A 22,818-nucleotide genomic window follows, 5' to 3' on the forward strand; every position below is an offset into this window, starting at 1 on the left:
AGTGCAGTGGCAAGGTCTTGGCTCACTGCAGCCTCAGACTCCTGGGTTCAAGCAATTCTCCGCCTCAGCCTCCTGAGTAGCTGGGACTACAGGTGCATGCTGCCACGCCTGGCTAATTTTTGTATTTTTAGTAGAGCCGGGTTTTCACCATATTGGCCAAGATAGTCTTGATCTCTTGCCTGGTGACCTGCCCAACTCAGCCTCATAGAGTGCTGGAATTACAGGCGTGAGCCCCCGTCCCTGGCCCTTGTGTGTGGAATTTTATAACCAGTTACTTTTTGAACATGAACTATCAAAATAAGAATTAGGAAGTTAAAGAAAATGTAGGCTGGGCTCAATGCCTTACGCCTGTAATCCCAATACTTTGGGAGGCCAAGATGAGAGAACCGGTTGAATCCAGGAGTTCAAGACCAGCCTGGGAAACATAATGGGACCTCTATACAAAAAATAAATAAGAAAATGGAACTAAGTTATAATGTTCAATGTTCTTGAATCCCTTATCATTAGAATATTGGGATGTTAATACAGATAAAAAATAATTTTCTGTATACAACACCAGAATGAAACGAAATTTTAATGTGTTTAAAACCCACAACCAATTTATTAATAGCAGGTTTCTAATGAAATTATTAAGGATTCAAACTCTATTTAGGATTAGTCTCTTTTTGAACTTTGGAGGTATCTTTTTATGTAGCATGCCAGGGGAGATTGATGGATCACACATCAAGACTTGTGTGTAAAGTCCTGTCTGTGAACATTAGTATTTTACATTCACACATTCTAAGGGTTGTTTCAATGGGACTTTCTTATTCTCATTCCTCATTTTTTCAAACTAATTACTTAAAAGATCTAGAACTATTTGGGATAAGTACTGTACAATGGTAAACTTGGATTGGATTTATAGATATATAACATAAAACATGGACCATGTTTTGAAATCTTAGAGGAATTCTGGCTTAAGATCTGAAAAACTTTAAAGTTTTCTATCCTCTTACTGATTATGTAGGTTCTTATAACCCCCAAAGTACAAATTATTTCAGCTTAAAATAAATAATTGGCACCATGTTCTGGGAAAGATTTTGAGATATACATTGTTTTCTGTTTTTGAGACAGGGTCTCACTCTGTTGCCTAGGCTGGAGTGCAGTGGCGCAATCTCGGCTCATTGCAACCTCTGCCTCCCAGGTTCAAGTGGTTCTCCTGCCACAGCCTCTCCAATAGCTGGGATTACAGGCATGCACCACCCCACCGGCTAATTTTTATATTTTTAGTAGAGACGGGGTTTTACCACGTTGGCCAGGCTGGTCTTGAACTCCTGATCTCAAGTGATCCGCCCGCCTTGGCCACCCAAAGTGCTAGGATTACAGGTGTGAGACACCATGCTTGGCCAGATGTACATTGCTTTAGATCCCCTGATACAAAACTACTTTTGAGATGGTAAAATTAGAATATCATGAAAGTTTAAACTGAATCCCTGCAGTGACTTCTGGAATTTAGGAAGCATTCTCTCTTCTATAGGGATCTGGTCACAAGGGCTGGATTCTTTGACAAGAATTTCTTCTATGGATTCTGGACAGAAGACACTTCAGGGAGATATGTTTTAAAGGAAAGAGGTTATGCTTATCTTCTTAGCAGTTGATAAAATATGACAACTCTCTTACCATTAGAGAACACACCATCAAATTAAACACAGCTCTTTCCCTTTTGTGTACAGTTATTTATTAATTTGATTTTTAGGTTTCTTTCACCAGGGAACTTTTCAAAACTGGCAGTACTGACTTTTAAAAATCATGTTTGACATCTTTCTATTACTCGTAACCAGTCCCTGTAGCTGTCTAAGTGATGGGTATAGAAGCCTGGGTTTGACTCTCTGTTGCGTACACTCATACTTCATGATTGACATTGATTTATTTTTTATGTCCATTTGGTTATGCTTATTTTTGTTTGAAAACTTTTTTTTCAAATATGCTTTCTTTTTGAACTTACGGAATTGTTGAAATTTTCTACTAACAGCCAGCTAAAATTTGGTATATATTAGCTCTGTTTCACTTAGATGTTTCATTTTGAAAGGAAAAAGTTTTGTGTTTCACATATAATTTTATACAGAATAGTCAGTCCCATAATGAAATGCCGTATTGCCATAATGGTCACATCCAGGTGGCCTGGTATCTTAATAGCAGCCAGACTGGTCAAGGCTGCTTTATTTTAATGTGATGATTTTCCTATGCCTTCTTTCTCTTTCTCTGTCTCTCTTTTCTTCCTTTTTTGGCCCATTGTTGAAGATTTAGAACCTTGTTTTTAAATAATATTTTTATAACATTCGTATACCTAAGTTTGTATTTTTTGTGACTTTAGACTTCAACAGTTTGTATATTGGGACTTCTAATGTGATTATTGTACTAAATAAATTCCACTAATAAACATCTTACATTAACACCTTATGGACTGGATTTGGTGGGGTCATAATTATTGAACTATAATGTGACTAAGACACAAATTGGGTAAAGACTTGAGGCCCAAGTTCTAGGTCTAATATAGCGTCTAATCCCACCCAGATTAATTGTATGGACTTTTAAGTTTTTGTCAAGCATTTTCACTTATGATTTTTGATACTTAATATAAACTCTATTATCCAGAATCATAAAAGTTAAGAAGTTCAAATGACTACTGATATTTATTGTCATTTGGTGAGAAAGTCACTTGACAGAAAAGCTTTAAGAAGTTATTCCAAGGCTGGGTGCAGTGGCTCACACCTGTAATCCCAGCACTTTGGGAGGCCAAGGCGGGCAGATCACGAGGTCAAGAGATCGAGACCATCCTGGCCAACACATTGAAACCCCGTCTCTACTAAAAATACAAAAAAATTACCCGGGTGTCGTGGCATGCGCCTGTGGTCCTAGCTACTCGGGAGGCTGAGGCGGAAGAATCGCTTGAACCCAGGAGGCGGAGGCTGCAGTGAACCGAGATTGTGCCACTGCACTCCAGCCTGGTAACAGAGCAAGACTCTGTCTCAAAAAGAAGTTATTCCAAAAGGAAGTTTCCATGGCATATCAATTGTTAGATGCTTTCTAATACTACATTTATTACTTTCTAACGCTACATTTAGTTTAATGCAGTTAAAATTTACATTCACAGCCTTCCTAAAGTGCCTCCTGGATTATCAAATAAAATTTGCTACATTCAGTAACATTTAATTTGATAACTTTATTATTTGATAACCTGGTATGCAGTATCTGGGAAGAATTCAACAAAATGCCCAATTCCCTAGCCATTCTGGGTTAGTGTTTGTTTACAGTAGGGTTGCAAATACAGTATGTTGACTGAATTAAGACGTTAAAAATATTTTATATCTAAGTAACTTGCATAGTATAAGGAACTTTTTACGCTTGGCAGACATTTTTAATAAGAACACTTAATGTTTTTAGATTTCCTTTTATTAAAACAGCTCAGTTATCTGTTCTCAGGTTTAAAGCACAGATTTTAAATACTATAAAAAATACTTGACCATTAACTTTCTCATAGGTACCCTAGGATTAAAGCTTTTGGTAATTGAAGCAATTCTTGGATTTTGTTATTGTACTCATCCCTGATGAGAGGTGAAACCTGGTTTCATTTGGATTCTTCCTCCTTATTCTTTTTTTTACCAAAAGTGTATAATGTTAAAGATTCTTCCTCCTTATTGACTTGATAATATGGTGGGAGGCTAGAGGGTGTTCTGGGAAAAGACATAGGATTGGTCGGGCAGGCACAGAGTGTTAGTTTCATTCCTAAATCATTTGTAATACTGGATTATCCTCAATTTTATATTGATGCCATTTCCATTACAGTGAAGGTTTAACAAGACTTAACTACAAATTATTTGTGGGATAAAGCTCTGTGCTACCATGGAGGTAAATTACTCTTATTTACAGTGTTTGAGGCTAGACGCATTGTACTAAGTGCTGTACAAATGGCAGTGTTACTGGTTGTTTTTATCGTAATCAGAGTAGGTAAATGGTTTATTACTGTGATGACTGTTTACATGTGTAAAGTCATGCCAGCAGTGAAACAGTAAAACTACTTTTTTAGAATGTCATGACACAGAAAATACCCTGTATGCTTCATCACTATCTCATCTGATAAGGATGCAAAGGATTTAGCATCAGAAAAATGCAGAAATACCAAAAATGTGAAATATTAACAGATAAATAAATCTGTGGTGTGTTAGAGTTTCTGAACAGCTGTTAGAGCCATCCCATAAATTGGCATTATAACTCATAAGTGGAACCCAAACATAAGCTGCACATTATGTTGCTATATATAGACATAGCAAGACATCCATCCCAACTCCGCCAGATTCCTGGAACAAAGCTTTAGTTTTTTTCTTTCATTTTCCAGATAATGAGTTGCATGCTGGAGACACATCAATAAATTAACAGTACCTAATATTTCTTAACGTTTTTTTGGTTCATGGTTTTCTAATAAAAATACAGAATTTCTTTTCAGGACAATCCACAAGATGTAACATTTACGTCTAGAGTGTTTAGGACTCTACTGAAACTAGCTCATGGATTAGAGTCCTTTTTAAGCCAACCATTTCATTATACTGTAAGCCATTTGATTTCAATTTCTATTTGAGTTTTGTATTAGATAAGACAAAATAGCTTCTTCTTGAGATTTAAGTGAAACTATAAATTCTGAGGTTCAAGCGATTATCTTGCCTCAGCCTCCCAAGTAGCTGTAGCTGAGATTACAGGCACCCGTCACCACCACGCTCAGCTAATTTTTTGTATTTTTAGTAGAGACGGGGTTTCACCATGTTGGCCAGATTGGTCTGAACTCCTGACCTCAGGTGATCCATCCGCCTCAGCCACCCGCCTTGGCCTCCCAAAGTGCTGGGGTTATAGGTGTGAGCCACCATGCCCAGCCTTCTGATGTATATTTTTTAACCATAACTTTGTTTATATGATTTGCTTTTCTTTGTGGAATGAAACTCCACACTGTGCCAAAAGGCATATGTGGATATAGAATGGTTTCTTTTTTTGTTGTTGTTAGTTTATTTGTAATTCCGTAAGTAATATATGAATATATTCCCCTCATGGAAATTTAAAACATTATTGATAGAGGCACACATTATTGGAGACCAGAGTATTTTACTTAGAGAAGTACTAACATTCACATGTAGTTACTGTAAATTGTTGTCATATTTTTACATGATTGCAAACTTAAACAGATTTTTCTATCTGATATATATTATTAATACAGATAACTGTCATTTGTATAACACATTAAAGTTTGTAAAGCTCTTTGAATATATAACAGTACAGTCATGCATTGCATAATGATGTTTTGGTGAATATCAGACTGCATATATGGCAGGGATCCCATAAGAATATACTATGGCATTTTTGTGGCACCTTTTCTATGTTTAGGTATATTTAGATACACAAATGCATACCGTTATATTACAGTTGCCTACAGTATTCAGTACAGTAATATGCTGTACAGGTTTGTAGCCTAGGAGCAATAGGCTATACCATGTAGCATAAGTATATAATGGGTTTGTGAAGTACAATTTATGAAGTTTGCACAATGACAAAATCACTTAATGACGCATTTCTCAGGTTTCCTTGTTAAGTGACATATGACTGTATTTCCATTTTCATTTGACGAGGTTGAAGTTAGGTTAATAATAAAGTTTGAAATTGAAATAGTCTGAAAAAAAGCCCTGTGATCTTTCACCACAATGTGTCAGGTCAAAATGGATCTTTTGATGTGCTAATCATAAGAAAGGCAGTTAGAAATAATGGATCTTTAAAGGCCTTTTTTTATTTTATTTATTTATTTTTTTTATTTTTTGAGGCAGAGTTTCACTCTTGTTGCCCAGGCTGGAGTGCAATGGCACAATCTTGGCTCACTGCAACCTCCGTCTCCTGGGTTCTCCTGCCTCAGCCTCCCAAGGAACTGGGATTACAAGCATGTGCCACCACCCCCCAGCTAATTTTGTATTTTTAGTAGAGACAGGGTTTCTCCCTGTTGGTCAGGCTGGCCTTGAACTTCTGACCTCAGGTGAGAAGTTCACCTGCCTTCCACCTGCCTCGGCCTCCCAAAGTGCTGGGATTACAGGCAGAAGCCACTGTGCCCAGCCTTTTAAAAAACCTGTCTTAAGTTCTAGTTTCTGGGAGAAAATTCACACTGAGACAAGGGCTTTGCATGTAGGTAGTTTATTTTGGAAAATGGCCCCAGGGCACAAGAGTGGGATACTGGGAAAAGTGAAATTAGAAAGAGGAAAAGACAATACAGTGAAGTATGACTACTAACCTAGTCACTGCTGTGGGCAAAGTGGGCTTAATCCTTTTGGGGTCTTTTGAGAACCTGAATAGAATGCTGCTCAGAATTCTCTACCTGAGTATCTCAATTATAGGATTGGGTAACATTTATTCACCGTTTATCATCTCTCATTGGTTAACACTCTTCTGGATTTGCACTTGTGCAGTGCCAGGCTGCAGATGTCTTGTCTCTTGGTGTCAGAGAAATGTAGGACAGAAAACTCTGGTTTGGTTGATACAAAGTGTTGTCAAATCATACCTATGTGCAGCTTGATGCTGTAGCAATATCTAGAATAAATTGTGAACTTAACAGATGTGAGGTGGGAACACAAGAAGTGTCTAATTAAGAGGTTAATTCAAAGCAAGATTCTGTTAACATAAGATTTGTCTGCTTATGACTTACCATATAGGATGAGATTTTTCAACTCTGTGGAGGAAATTTGAAGGAACTCCATCTATTATGGTGCTAATTTTTCCCGCCTCCTGGGTTCAAGTGATTCTCCTGTCTCACCCTCCCGAGTACTGGGATTACAGGCTCCCACCATCTTGTCTGGCTAATTTTTTGTAATTTTATTAGAGACAGGGTTTCACCATGTTGGCCAGGCTGTTCTTGAACACCTGACCTCAGGTGATCCATCCACCTCAGCCTCCCAAAGTGCTGGGATTACCGGTGTGAGCCACTGCACCCAGTCAGGTGCTAATTGTTGAGCTGCATTGTTAGAAACTATTGAAATGCCCACAGATGTTAGTTTTGTAATTTCCCGCTCAAATGTTTTTTCTTGAGTGAGTTTTAGTAGTTTTTATGTTTCTAGAAATTTGTTCTTTTAATCTAGGTTATGTAATTTACCTGCAGTTCTTAGTATTCCCTTATAAACCTTTTATTTCTGTAAGATTCAAAGTGATATCTCCTCTTTATTTCTGATTTTAGTAATTTTAATCCTCTCTCCTTTTTTCTTCATAAAAGTAGTTAAAGGTTTTTCAATTTTGTTGATCTTTTGAAAGAACCACCTTTCAATTTTGGTGAGTTTTCTGTATTCTCTCCCTTCTGTTTCATTTGTTTCCACTTTAATCTTTTTTATTTCCTTCCTTCTGCCTAATTTGACATTAGTTTGCTACTTTTCTATTTTGTTAAGGTAGATGATTATGTTAGTGATTGGTGATTTTTATTTTATGTTATTCTTTTAATATAAATATTTATGGCTATAAATTTCCCCCTTATTGTTTTAGCTGTACCTCTTGAGATTTGATATGTTGTGTTTTCATTTTCATTCATCTGAAGGTATTTTTAAATTTCTTTTGTGATTTCTTTGACCTGTTGATTATTTAGGAGTGTGTTAATTTCTACATATTTGTGAATTTCCCAGTCTTCTATTTATTTTCTAATTTCATCCCATCGTGGTTGGAGAACATAATTTGTATTATTACAATCCCTTTCAATATGTTGAAATTTGTTTTCAGGCCTAACATATGGTCTGTCCTAAAGAAGAATGTATATTCTGCTGTTGTTGGGGGTGGAATGTTTTGTAAGATGTCTGTTAGATCTAGTGGGTGTATAGTGTTGTCGAGGTCTTCTCTTTCCTCTTCGGTATTCTGTCTTGTTATTCTATCCATTATTGAAAGTGAGGTGTTTTGGTATCCAACAATTATTATTGAATAGTCTTTTGCTCCCGTAAGTTCTGTTAGCTTTAAATTTTACATTTTTTTTTTTTTAACATTGCTAAAGGATAAATTCCTTGTGAAAAATGCTAGGGTTATGGATAAGAAAGATTCACACAAATGATCACTGCAACTATGAGCCTGTAGAGGCCCCAAAAACCGCAGTTGAAATGTGGGTCGCTGGTAGAGCAATTTATAGTATATTTTTGTTTGTTTTATTTTTTTTAATTAAATATATATATATATATATATATATATATATATATATATAGTTTCCTTTTTAAAGATGGGTTTTCACCATGATGGCCAGGCTGGTCTTGAACTCCTGACCTCAGGTGATCCACCCACCTCGGCCTCCCAAAGTGCTAAGATTACAGGTGTGAGCCACCATGCCTGGCCTGTTTGTTTTTGTTTTGAGGTAGGGTCTCACTCTACCACCCAGGCTGGAGTGCAGTGATGTGAACATAGCAGCCTGGAACTCTGGGTTCAAGTAATCCTCCCGCCTCAGTTTCCCAAGTAGCTAGGACTACAGGTGCACACCACCATGCCTAGCTAATTTTTAAAATTTTTTTATAGAGACAGGGTCTTGCTTTTTTGCCCAGGATGGTCTTGAACTCTTTACTTCTAGCATTTTTCCCACCTCAGACTCCCAACGTGCTGGGATTACAGGTGAGTCACTGTGCCTGGCCTAAATGTAATTTTATTTTATTTTATTTTATTTATTTTTGAAAAGGAGTCTTGATTTGTTGCCCAGGCTGGAGTGCACTGGTGTGATCTTGGCTCACTGCAACCTCCACTTCCTGGGTTCAAGTGATTCTCCTGCCTCAGCCTCCCGAGTAGCTGAGATTACAGATGCCTGTCGCCATGCCCAACTAAATTTTGTATTTTCAGGAGACAACGTTTCACCATGTTGGCCAGGCTGGTCTTGAACTCCTGACCTCAAGTGATCCACCTATCTCAGCCTCCCAAAGTGCTGGGATTACAGGCATAAGCCACTGCACCCAGCCTAAATGTGTTTTTAAAAGATTTTTTTTTTTGCCCTTAATATCTCAACACTGTTTTTTGCAGATAGAAAAACGTTTGGAATCTCAAAGAGCCCTCCTGAATTGCCAAAACAATCTTGAAACAGAACTAAGTTGGAAGTCTCACTTGTTGATTTTCAAAACTTACTGAAATGTTATAATAATAAAAACTGTGTGGTATTGACTTAAAGTGAGACATACAGATCAAGGAACAGACTGGAAGACACAGAAATAAACTCTTCTATACATAGTAAAATAATTTTAGACAACGGTACCAGGACCATTCAATGGGAAAGGATAGTCTTTTCAATAAATTGTGTGGGGAAAACTGGATATCCACATACAAAAGTTGGACCCTGCTGGGAACAGTGGCTTATGCCAATAATCCCAGCGCTTTTGGAGGCCAAGTGAGAAGATTACTTGAGGCAAGGAGTTTAAGACCAGCCTAGGCACCACAGGAAGACCTCATCTCTTAAAAGAAAGAAAAAAATAGCTGGTGTGGTAGTGTGAGCCTGTAGTCCCAGCTACTCAGGAAGCTGAGGCAGAAGGATTCTTTGAGCCCAGGAGTTCAAGGCTGCAGTGAGCTATGGTCACACCACTGCACTTCGTCCTTGGTAACAGAGAGAAATCCTGTCTCTCCCGCTCTTCTTTTTTTTTTTTTTAAAACTTAAAATAGATCAAAGACCTAAACAAACACCAAAGCTATATATTCGTTAGAAGAAAACATAGGGGAAAATCTTCATGACATTGGATTTGGCAGTGTTTTCTTGGATATGACACCAAAAGCACAGACAACACAAGAAAAAATACATAAATTAGGCTATATGAAAAATGAAAATTTTTGTGTATTTCCATAGAGTGAAAAGGCAACCCATGGAGGCAAAATATTTGCAAATCTTGTATCTTCTCGGGTTAATATCCAGAATATATGAAGAACTCCTACAGCTTAACAACAACAAAACCCAATTAAAAATATGGGCAAAGGACTTGAAGAAACATTTCTTCATAGAATATACATAATTTGCCAAGAAACAAGTGAAAAGATGCTCAACATCATTAATCATTAGAGAAATGCAAATCAAAACCATAATGAGATATCACTTCATACTCATTAGGATGGCTAGTATGAAAACAGTAACAGAAATTAACAAGTATTTACAAGGATGTAGAAAAATTAGAACCCTTGTATACTGATAGTAGGAATGTAAAATGATGAAAGTGCTATGGAAAACAGTATGATAGCTTCTCAAAAAATTAAAAATAGAATTATTGTTAGATCCAGCAACCCAACTTCTGGATATATGCCCAAAGGAATTAAAATCAGGGACTTGAACAGATATTAGTACACTCATGTTTATAGCAGCATTATTCACAGTAGCCAAAAGATGGAAGCAACCCAAATGTGCCATCAACACATGAATGAATAAACAAAATGTAGGACATTCATATAATGGAATGTTATTTAGCCTTAAAAGGGAAGGAAAGTCTGATATAGTACAGCGTGAATAAACCTTGAAGACACTGTGTTAAGTGAAAAAAGCCAGTCACAAAAATACAAATGTATATGAGGCACCTAGAGTAGTCAGATTTACAAAAACAAATGTAAATATACTTCATTTATATGAATTACCTAGAATAGTCAAATTTACCGAAACAAAATAGAATGGTGGTTCCCAGGGGCTGGGAGAGGCAGGGAATGGAGGTGTGGTTGCTTAATGGGCACAAAGTTTCTGTTTTGCAAGATGAAAAAGTTCTGGAGATGGGAGGTAGTGATGATTGCATAACAATGTGAATGTACTTAATACCACTGAACTGTACACTTAAAAATCATTAAAATGGTAGAAACAAACAAATGTAGCTCATATTTAAAGGAAAAAAATTTTCCAAATTAACCATTGTATATATCACAGATCTCTTCAGAATTAAAGGGATGCTTTATATGTTAGCTATCTTGTGGGTTTGTTCTGGTTTGTCCAGTTGCAGGTAGAAATGCACAAATATGTAAACATTGCTTAAATGCTAAGCAGTTATAGGAAACATTTTGTAAGAACAGATACAATATTGGTTAAATTTCATGAGGAGGTTGAGTGAGAACTAAGGAGCTTGAAATCTCCATTTGGACATAGAATTGACATCTCAAATTTGAAACGTTCTATACAGAATTCATGATTGTCCCACCCCAAAATCAAAATGAAGAAAAGAACACCCGCCACCCCATCTCATTAAATGGAATTTCTTTTCTTCTAGTTGTTCAGGCTAAAACATTTGGTTTCCCCTGTCCTCTTCTATTCCTCTCACACCCCACACCTGGTTTGTCAGAAAAAGATATTTGGAACCTGACCACGTCTTAAACCACCTCCATTGCTCTCTCCTTGATTGGACTGCCATAATTAACCTTGACTACTGTAATAACTTCCCAAATTAGTCTCTCTGCTTCTATTTGCTTGCTTTCTGCAGCATATTCTTAAAAACATCGAGAGTGGCCCTGTATATTGTTCATGCTGTTCTTTTGCTCAGAACCCTCCAGTAGTTTCCCATCTCAAAGTAAAAGTTCTTAGCAAACACTACAGGGCCCCATGATGTCCCTGTCATCTTTCTGACCAGATCTTTTCTTAGTTACCCCTTTGCTTACTTTGCTTCATGTTGTTCTTGCTACTGTTCCTTGAACAAGCAAGGTGGGCCCCTGCCTTGGGCTCTGAGCACTAGCAGTTTTCTCTGCCTGAAATGTTCTTCCCTCTGATATATTCATGATTGACTTCACCTTTTCAATGAGTACTTCTTGACTATCTTATTTAAAATTGCACCCCTTCTATTTTTTCATCCCACTATTCTACTTGAATTTTCTTAATGGCATTTGTCGTGTCACTTTCTAATAATTTTTACAGTTTATTCATCTCACCTGCCTTTCCCTACCAGAAGAAGATATTATAGACACAAATTTTATGAGAGGGACAGGGTTTTTGTTTTCGCAACTTTCTGTGGCCCAGCACCTGGAACACTATCTGGTGGATAATAGATGCTCTGTAGCTATTGAATGAATAATCTTTAATATCTATTTGCTTTAGGCCTCACATGGGAAAAGAAACTTAAAAACAAGACCAGATGCAATTGCAATAATTCTTGCCAGGTTACTGGTGCACAGCTTTCTGGAAATTTGTTCTCTGTTGTGAATGTTTAAATTTTGAGGAAGCTGTGGATAGGGCACCTACTAGCTTTGATTTACTGGGCAAGTTATTTGCCCTCTTTGAGGCGAAGATTCCTGCTCTATAAAAGGAGAACTCTATAAAAATAGTTGTTTGCCTGAAGTGACAGAAAATATTTTCAGCGCTTTACAACCTAGTTGAAGGGGTTAATACTTAAATGTAAGATGATATTAGGATGTTGATTAATGTCCACATAGAAAGTCCTTACAGTTAAACCCATTATATACTTTTGTTCATAAATCATTCTGTTTGACCATCAGCCCCTTTTCCTACTTAATTGGTTGTGTAACAGTATTTTAATTGGATGTAACTGGAGCGTATTGGTCCATTGTGAAGCAGAAATGCCCTGCTTCTAGAGGACAAAACTGGAGGTGAAACTTCAAAAGTGAACTCCAGGCACGCTGAAAGAAGAGTTTTTTTGCTTTGTTTCTTGTGAAAAAATTAACTTAGGACTCTGTCACTGCAAAAAACTCGCAAGGTTGGCCCTCCAGTGGGTTTTCAGCAATTTAAAATGAAATGAGAAGATGCAAAACTATGTCAACTGTAAATTTGAGTATTAACATTAGACTCCTTAGAGGTCTTCATTTAAGGCTTACTTTCTGTTTGACAAATTAATATTTCTGATCTTCAGTTTTTCTGTGTAAAATGAACAGGCATTCTGCTATTTCTACTGCTGCTGTTAGTGCTTCGCAACAGATACAGTATGTTCTGCTGTAGGTGATAGCTTTTTAGACATTTAGAGATTAACATGTGCCTTCAGATTTATTTTCTTTGGATTAAACATCTTTCATTTTTTTCTCCCACTCTTTCCTATTATGTAGATTTATGCTGTTTTTAATGGCCAATATTTGGATTAGAATCTAGTCAGGAGACAGAAGCTACACCATAATTTGAACAGAGAATTTACTGCAGGGGTAAAGAGAACTCTAAAGAATACAGGAGGCCGGGCACAGTGGCTCACACCTGTAATCCCAGCACTTTGGGAGGCTGAGGCAGGCAGATCATGAGGTCAGGAGTTCGAGACCAGCCTGACCAACATGATGAAACTCCATTTTTACTAAAAATACAAAAATTAGCCAGGTATAGTGGTGGGTACCTATATCCCCAACTACTCAGGAGGCTGAGGCAGGAGAATTGCTTGAACCCAGGAGGTGGAGGTTGCAATGAACCAAGATTGTGCCACTGCACTTCAGCCTGGGCAATAGAGCTAGACTCTGTCTCAAAAAAAAAAAGAAAGAAGAAAGGAAAGAAAAAAATATATATAGGAATGACAGATACAGGGAATAGTCACTACCATTAGGGTTGGGGCAGAGTACACAAAGAAATAACAAATTTGGAAAAGTGCTGATTGGATAGCTTGAAGGAAGTCTCCACTTGGTAGTAAAGATATTTGCTGAGTTGTTGCAGGTCAAGGTGATGTAGGGCAAACAAGTCCCCAAATTGGAGCTTAACCCAGGAGTATTCTTGGCTTTGCCAGGAAAAAATTCAAGGGTGAGCCAGTGGTGAAAGAAATTTTTATTGAACCAATGCTGCTTCTTGCTGAGCAGGGCTAGCCCATAGGCAGTGTGCCCAGAACTGGTGCCTGTGGGCTGCTAGCTAGCTGTTTATATCTGTTATTAATTATATACTAATTAAGAGGCAGGTTATTTATAACTTTATGGAAAAAGGGCTGGAAGTTTCTGAAATCAGATAAGGTAACTTCTAGGCTGTTGCCATGGCATTTGTAAACTGTCATTGCACTGGTAGGAGAGTCTTTATGGTAATAAGCCATGAGGGCAACTAGAGGTTACTTTTGTCAGCATCTGCTGGTGTCAGCCAAATCTCACTCTAGTCAGCAGGGTGCAACAGGAAATTAAGTCCTGCTGGTCTCCTACCTCAAAGGTAATTAAGCAGGAAGCTGTACCTGGGGGTGCTACTGCGTCACCACCAGGCTGTTTGAGGCGCTGGTGGAATTTGCCTGGGAAGATGTCCATGGAAGGGCCTACTAAAGCTTGTTGGGATAAGCACTATGTAGGATGTTCTGCACACCAGCAGAGCACCGTGGAAGTAAGACAGAAAAGCACACTGGAACCAGGAAGAGAAACCCCCCACCACCACTCGTGCCCTCTACTAAGCTTGTATCATGCCAGCTGTCTAGGAAGAAATGTTTACATTTTTACAAGCAGGGCAATGAAAGGTAGATTTGGAGTTGAGAGGCAATGTATTGATTACTTGCACAGCCTATTATTTTGGCTACTTAGCTTCCATATGTACTTTACACACACCTGAGCTCCCATATAACAATGAAACAACTCATGTTTTTACCTAACAAGATAGAGCTATGTGAGACAGAGCATGAAACTCTCACCCTTGTTCCAAAAATGAGAAATGAGGACATGCTCAGTCCTGATAATCATTGTATCTGTTGGTGGCTGTGTTTGGGGTTTTTTTTGTTTTTTGTTTTTTAATAGAGACAGGATTTTGCCATGTTGCCCAGGCTAGTCTCAAAACTCCTGAGCTCAAATGAACCACCGCCTCAGCCTCTCAATGTGCCAGCATTATAGGTTTTAGTCACCAAGCCCGGCTGGCTGGCTGTTTGTCAGTCCTCAAATTGAAGTTATAGTGGCAGAGGCCCAAGGTCACATGATGGGAGTAGGGTGGGGGTAGGGGGTGGAGTTCTGAGGGAAGAGGAGTGAAGTAGCCAGGGATGTGGCAGTATCACTGACAGTTTTCTTTGAGGCTTTTTTGGTCTGATTTGTGATATTGATATTGTCCTTAATGATGAGGAAACCAAGAAAATGGCAGAAATGAAAACTGAAAATGGCAAAGTGGAAAAATGCTATCTCCTCTATGATGGAGAATCTGTTCAAGAAAGGTGAAAGAAACTAGAAAGAGGATAGAGCACTAAAAAATTAGAGTTTAATTTGTACATCAAATTGAACTTCTATGATAAGAGTAATACTCATGAGTTTGTAAACCTAGTGAAAGAACTAGCCTTTACCTGGGAGAACTGACTCAGAACAGAAGTTATGATTTTGAATTTATACAATTTGAAAAGCCATAAGAAGCTTACATTGGTGCTAATGTCCTCTTGATGTATTGAAGTGATAGTAGTAAGACTGACAGACTTGGTAAAAAGAATGTGATCTTACTGTGTACCAGCTTGCCACCTATGCTGATGGAAGTGGGCATTGAAGATTGTCTGCATATAGAATTTGAAAATAATAAAGTATCATTGAAAGGATGTGACTGTTTCAAAAATTTACTTAAGAATAAAAATACAACATAAGGGGTTACAACTGATCAAAAAAGAGATCACAGCAATTGGACCCAGTAAGTACCACAAAAGAAAGAGAAACAATCACCAAATAGGAAATAATGGGTGATACACCAGTAAAAGATGAATCAATTCCAATAAGACTATTGCTAGCAAGATATGACCTAACTCCAACAATGAAAGTTTTTAACAAAGAAGTTTCAGGAAGCTACTTTTTGAATTTAGTGCCTGTTGATGAGAAAGAGGGTACTGTAGGCAGCAGATCATTTTATAGAGAAAAGCGCCTGAAAAACTAAGGAAACAGAATAAACTTTCACCAGCAGTTTGAACCTCCAGAATCACAACCATCTGCTGAATAGCCTGAAATATACTTAATAGGAGGAAAAAAGAAAAAATCATTGAGATTAAGTTAAGCAGGTTAAAGATGGCTATAGCATGTGTAGGGACAAATGGCCATAACTCTAGCCAGGTGTGGTGGTCACGCTTGTAATCCCAGAACTTTGGGAGGCTGAGGCAGGTGGATCACTTGAGGTCAGGAGTTCAAGACCAGCCAGGCCAACACAATGAAACCCTGGCTCTGCTAAAAATACAAAAAGCTGGGCATGGTGGTACATGCCTGCAATCCCAGTTACTTGGGAGGCTGAGGAAGGAGAATCACTTGAACCCAGGAGATTGCACCACTGCATTCCAGCCTGGGCAACAGAGCAAGACTCCATCTCAAAATAATAAAAATGGCCAAAACTCCATTTATATTCATCTTCCTTTATCTTACAGTGCTGCATTTATTTTATGGTATAGCAAAATGTTCTTCATTTGTGTACATTTTTTTTTCCCTTGAGAATAACTCTTTTGCCCAGGCTGGAGTGCAATGGCACAATCTTGGCTCACTACAACCGCCGCCTCCCAGTTCAAGTGATTCTCCTGCCCCTCAGCCTCCCGAGTAGTTGGGGCCACAGGTGCGTGCTGCCATGCCTAGCTAATTTTTGTATTTTTAGTAGAGATAGGTTCTCCTGGCTGGTCTCGAACTCGTGACCTCAGGTGATCTACCCACTCGGTGTCCCAAAGTGTTGGGATTACAGGGGTGTGTGAGTCACCACACCCGGCCACCTTCATATATATGCTCAAAAGTGTTTTCTTTGAAATACTCTGATTTTCTTAATCTGCCTTTTTTTCTTTTTACTACACACTTTGATGATAAGTATTCAAGTATGCATCAGCATAAGCATTAAAGATTTTCATGTGGAAAAAAAACAAGTTCCACTGACTAGTTTGTTACCAAAAGTTGTGTTATAAATCTAATTTCAGGCCGAGTGTGGTGGCTCACACCTGTAATCCCAGTACTTTGGGAGGCTGAGATGGGCAGATCATTTGAGGTCAGGAGTTGGAGATCAGCTTGGCCAACATGGCACAAACCCATCTCTATGAAAAAAAATATAAAAATTAGCCAGATGTGGTGTACACACCTATAATCTCAGCTACCCAGGAGGCTGAGGCAAGAGAATCACTTGAACCTGGGAGGCAGAGTTTGCAGTGAGCCGAGATTGCACTACTGCATTCCAGCCTGGGCAGCAGAGTGAAACTGTCTCAAAAAACAAAACTAAACTAATTTCAATTTTGAATAATGGGAAGAAGAAAATGGTTAGAACATACAAATAAATAGCAAATAAAACAAAAAGAAAGTTCATCATTCTCATTTCTGTGATTAGTAATGAGGCCATAGTTGATATCTAGGCTTCTTTCTTCAGTTACCTATTTCATGTTTCCCTTGCCCTCATCCAGAACCTCAGCTGGTTGAGGTTCTTTACTTGGTGAAATGACTCAAACTTTTATTCCCACATTAGTCCAGCCCTTTTCTTCATCGCTGTAGTTTTCCATTAAATCTTTGTTTTTGGCATGGAAGTATTTAGAAGTGCCTCAGATAATCCCTTGTGTTTTAGACATAGCCCTCCTTGCTTTCACTGTGTAGTCTCAATCATCCCCAACCAGTAGGTTCAGCCTGTTGGTGCAGTGGTGTAAGGAGTCCCAAATAGCCAAGTGGCAGTCTCATCTTCTAATGCAATTGAGCCATTGTTGTGTATGTTAGTAGATGTATTTCCTATTTAGGCACTAACACTTCCAAGCCAGCAGAACTCGGTTGTTAGGAGTGAAAACAAAAATTCAGTGAGTAGATTGCTGGATATAATAGTGAGTGGAGCCACACACACTTCTACCCTTTGATGCCCAGACTTGTATATTCTAACTGTGGGAGGAGACAGCACCATGTAAGGGTCTCTGATTGAAAGCATTACCCAACCTTTCAGGGTATTGTCTCCCTGAAACTGTAACTGAGTCTTTAGTAATCAATTCATTATTTTAATTAGGCCAACTATTTTGGGTGATAGGGATGACACCACCAGTTAAGTCCATGGACATGAGCCCATTTCTGCATTTCTTTACTATGAAATTACTTTCTTGGTCAGAAGTAATGCTGTGTGGGGTGGGCCTAGTGGCTTATGCCTGTAACCCCAGCACTTTGAGAGCCCAAGGCTGGAGGATCACTTGAGCCAAGGAGTTTGAGAATAGCCTAGGCAACATAGTGAGACCTTGTCTCTATCTTTTAAAAATATTTCTTTTTGGCCAGGCACAGTGGCTCATGCCTGTAATCCCAGCACTTTGGGAGGCCAAGGTGGGTAATTGCCTGAGGTCAGGAGTTGGAGACCAGCCTGGCTAACATGGTGAAACCCTGTTTCTACTAAAAACACAAAAAAAGTTAGCTGGGCGTGGTGATGCATGCCTGTAGTCCCGGCTGAGGCAAGAGAATCACTGAATCACTTCAGCCCAGGAAGTGGAGGTTGCTGTGAGCCAAGATTGTGCCACTGCACTCCAGCCTGAGTGACAGAGGGAGACTGTCCCCCCCAAAAAAAATTTTTTTTAAAGAAACAGCAGTGCTGTATGAAATTGGGATGTCATGATGGTGGATTGGGCACTTCTATATAAGTTCATGGGTGGTGGAACTGAAAAAAACATTATAGGCAGAGAAGGTAAATCTTTATCCAGAATACATGTCTATTCTAGTGAGGACAAATCTCTGGCCTCACTCCTGTCCTTACTCCCCATAATAGAGGTTCAGTGTAAATCAACTTGCCACCAGGTGGTTAGCTAGTTTTTGGGAAATGGTGCATATTCAGGGTACAGTGCTGGTCTGTGCTATTGACAGATTAGACATTTAGCAGTAGCTTTAGTCAGGTAAGCCCTGTTTACGGGAAGACCATGTTGTTGAGCCCATGCATAGCCTTCATGACCATTTTTTCCATGAGTTTATTGACCAAGCACTCTGATAGCTATGGAAAGTGTCTAACACTGATATTCATGAAGTATGTCATTTTGTCAGCTTGGTTATTAAGAGCCTCCTCCACAGTGAATGCAAGTCATTATTCACATGGGCCACACATCTTCACAGTTTGTGCCTTTTTTGAGAGTTTTCATCAGCATATCTTTCTCCCAGATTTCCTTGTCACCATTTCCTTACAAGTTCCTAACTAGCCAACAAAATCCTTAATAATTGTTCATAAATCAGTATAAATCTCTGCTTCTGGCCATGTTTTACTTCAGACAAAAGGGAAAACCAAATAATACCCCTCAAAGTTCTACCTTCTGAAGAGAAAATTTTTTCTTCATCCCTGCCCTTCAGTGCTATATCTTTAAATGGGGCTGTAGTGCTGCAGCTGTCCACTTTTTGGTGATACTGGCATGTTGTGCAGAGCTATGGATAAACCAGACTTGAGTTTTTTCTTTCGTCAGTCTGATGGTCATATGGAGCTCTCAGGAGGCCATTGACTTGGCTTGAGGGAGAAGAAGCAATGCAACAGGAGTCAATGCTGAAGTCTGAGCTGTAACTTACTCATATTTCTGGACCTGTTTGAATTTGGCTTTTTATATATTTTCACTTGATGATAGATAGTGCTGCACATGCCAAGCTAGACTATATAGGTTGGATAACATTTAGTTCATGATGAGAAGCTCAGGCCATGTATTCACATTATATCCCATGGTTAGGCATTTGGTCTCTGCCAAGACCCACCCAATAGCAAGCCTGAAGCTGTTTTTTGAAAGATGAATAATTTTCTGCAAAAGACGGCATAGATTTTCTAAAAATTCTAGAAGTCTGGGCTGTGATTTTCTTTTTCTTGCCTGCTAAAGGCTCCATTCAGCAGCCCTATTTGGCATGGACACTTCAAGTATCATTGGATATGCTGGATCATAAGGCCCAAATGGCAAAGCAACTTGAACCACAGCTTGAACTTGCTACAGAATTTTCTCTTGCTCTGAAACCCACTCTAAACTGTCAGCCTTGTAGGAAACTTTGTAGCTGGGTTGAAGCCTACCAAACATTGTAACTCCTTTTTCATTGTTGGTGTTGTTAATTACAGCAACTTACTCACTTTGGAAGGGAAATTTTGACAGGCTTTGGAAAATTGAATCCTGACATTTCATTGCTGCAGTGGGTCTCTGAATTTTTGTAGTGCTTATCTCCCATCAACTAGCATGTGCATGTCTTACTAAAGCATCTAACATATTTGTTACTTGCTGTTCATTAGACTCAGCATAATGTCAGTATAGTTGACTAGTGATTTTTTTTTTCCTTTGGAATGTCATGATATCAAGATCTCTGTGGACTACATTATGGTAGGAGAATGGTATAGCCCTGAGACTAGCCTTATATGCATGTAAAAGACAGGTAAAAGCAGTGTGCTTCTGGTGGTTCTTGCATGGAGGAAAAGGCATTATTCAGGTTAATAGCAGTATACCAAGTGCCGTCACCCATGTTGATTTGCTCCAGTAAAGATGCTATATCGGGGGCATCAGCTGCAATTGGAATCATCACCAGATTAAGTATCTGATAGTCCACAAGTTTGTGATAGTCACTAAGATCCATCTGACTTCTGCACAGGACAAGCTAGTTAGTTAAATCGAGATATAACAGGCATCACTACCCCTGTTTCTTTCAAGTCTTTGAAATTAAGCTCTTGAATTCTCCTTGGAATGTGGCATTAAGCTCTTGAATTCTCCTTGGAATATGGTATTGCTTCTGGCTTAATATGTTAGTAGGGAGGGGAAGTTCTAGGAACGTCCATTTAGCCCTTACTATTAAAATGACTCTTATCCGTTGGGTCAGAAAGCTAATATGGGAGTTCCGCCAATAGCCAGGTATATCTGTTCCAATTATTTATTCAGGAACTGAGGAGATGACAAAGTAGGTCCCTTGTACTACTACGGGGTCCACTGTGAGTTGGACTTGAGCTAAGCATTTCATCTATTACCTGACCATTGTCAGAACTCACTTTGACTGATAGGCTACAGTAGCATTTTGGGTCCCCAGGAATTAGTAATCTCTGAAAGATCTGGGTATTTCCTTTTCCCTAATCCATAGTCACTCTAGTAAATGGCGTTTGGAGAAGCTTGGATGAGGATTTACAGTATGTACTTTTACTTGTGGGAATATTACAGGTTTATTCCTCAAGGGACCTAAGTTTGTTAATTGACTTGGGTCTGGAGATTAGATGAGAGGTCAAAACTTTTTCTGTCAGGTTTTTATTACCAGAGCTTGAGTTTCTTTTCAGTTGTACATATTGGTCTGTTTTTGTAGGCTGTTTGTGGAATACCGTTATCAATGACTGCCGAAGATCCTGGTGGGCCAACGTGTTCTGATGACCAGTACAACCCTACTGTCTTTATGGTAGATACAGTAGATGTTCCCACCTTGTCTTTGGTGATTATGTGCTACTATTTGGCCTCTGTTATATTAGGATCCTGTTACCCCATTGAAATCAGGGAGCCCACTTAATGGTGGCACCCCCTATGGCCATACCTGGCAGTTGTGACAGAGACCTTATGGACTATAAAACCTAAAATGTTTATCAGTGGCCTATTGTAGATAGTTTGCCAAACGATGTCTAGGGGAACAGGGATGCACTGCAAAGGGGAACAACCACAGAGCTTTTCAAGGATGAAGAGGAGCCCCTCACTAATGCTTTTTTTTTTTTTTTTTTGAGACAGGTTCTTGCTCTGTCACCCAGGCTGGAGTGCAGTGGTGTGATCTTGGCTTACTGCAACCCCTGCCTCCTGGGTTCAAGCAATTCTCGTGCCTCAGCCTCACAAGTAGCTGGGATTACAGGTGTGCACCACCATACCTGGCTAATTTTTGTGTTTTTAGTATAGTTGGGGTTTCACCATGTTGGCCAGGCTGGTCTTGAACTTCTGGCCTCAAGTGATCCATCTGCCTCGGCCTCCCAAAGTGCTAGGATTACAGGTGTGAACCACCATGCCCAGCCTCACTAATGTATTTCTCAATGCCTGAGTGAAAGGATTATCTTCTGGCCTTTCTTGTGCAACACAGGTTACACATGAAAAATCCATTCCAACATTTCTATCTCCCTAAGCTTTTGAATTGCCTCTTCTACATCATGCTAGGGAAGCTTTGGCATCTCTACCTCATTAAACATAATGCACTCTTTAAAAAAAAAAAAAAAAGGCTGGGTACAGTGGCCCACACCGGTAATCCCAGCACTTTGGGAGGCAGAGGTGTGCGGATCACCTGTGGTTGGGAATTTGAGACCAGCCTGGCCAACACGGAGAAACCCTGTTTCTACTTAAAATACAAAAAATTAGCCAGGCGTGGTGACGCGTGCATGTAATCGAGAGGCTGAGGTAGGAGAATCGCTTAAACTCACCACAGCTGGTTCATAGAAAAACTACTTTAAATAATGGAATTGAATTCCACAGAAATTTTCTACAAGACAAACTCAGCTATAGGGCACAGACACAAAACTTTCAAGTAAGTATTCCTATAGATGATTGGGGCCATCTCAAAATTCACCCTTGCTACCACTATGAAAGGGACAATAAAAAGAGCAACCTATATTCTGTAGATACTAAAGGTCACATATTCAAATACAACTCATCTACTTGAAAAGCTTCACTGATTCTCTCAAGTGCCAGACCTTAAGTTCATCAGCATCTTGAAACTCCACCAAGCCCAGTCATGTGCCATGACCGAAATTTGTTTTTGTTTTTAAACCTAATTTACTTGAGTCTAAGATTTCAGTCAACCAAACGAAGTGAACTGTTACAGCTACCTCCAGCTACATAAGCAATTATTAAATTTGGAATCTCTAGTAAGTGTATCCATATCAATAAGTTGAGCTCACTGTTCTTGGGTCCAATATCCTTAGAATCTACTCCCACACATGTTTTTCAGGTTTTTGACAGTATATTATTGCCACTATCTTGCATGCCCTGGATTACTTGCATCCCATTTCTCATTGGCAAGGTGCTTAGCACTGCAATCAAACCCAAGAGCACCACCAAACCAGTTTCTAAATCCCACGTTTTTAAG

At 39.0% G+C, this 22,818-nt stretch overlaps 1 protein-coding gene and 1 pseudogene across 42 annotated transcripts in view; both read left to right on the forward strand.

Annotated features, from left to right (window-relative positions):
- MAP4 (microtubule associated protein 4) overlaps positions 1-22,818 on the forward strand; it is a 227,820-nt gene that overhangs the window by 110,253 nt on the left and 94,749 nt on the right. The window lies entirely within an intron of this gene.
- LOC108304018 lies at positions 12,833-15,938 on the forward strand (annotated as a pseudogene).

The sequence above is a fragment of the Cebus imitator genome, unplaced genomic scaffold (genome assembly GCF_001604975.1).
Source record: "Cebus imitator isolate Cc_AM_T3 unplaced genomic scaffold, Cebus_imitator-1.0 Scaffold0, whole genome shotgun sequence".
Lineage (NCBI taxonomy): Eukaryota > Metazoa > Chordata > Mammalia > Primates > Cebidae > Cebus > Cebus imitator.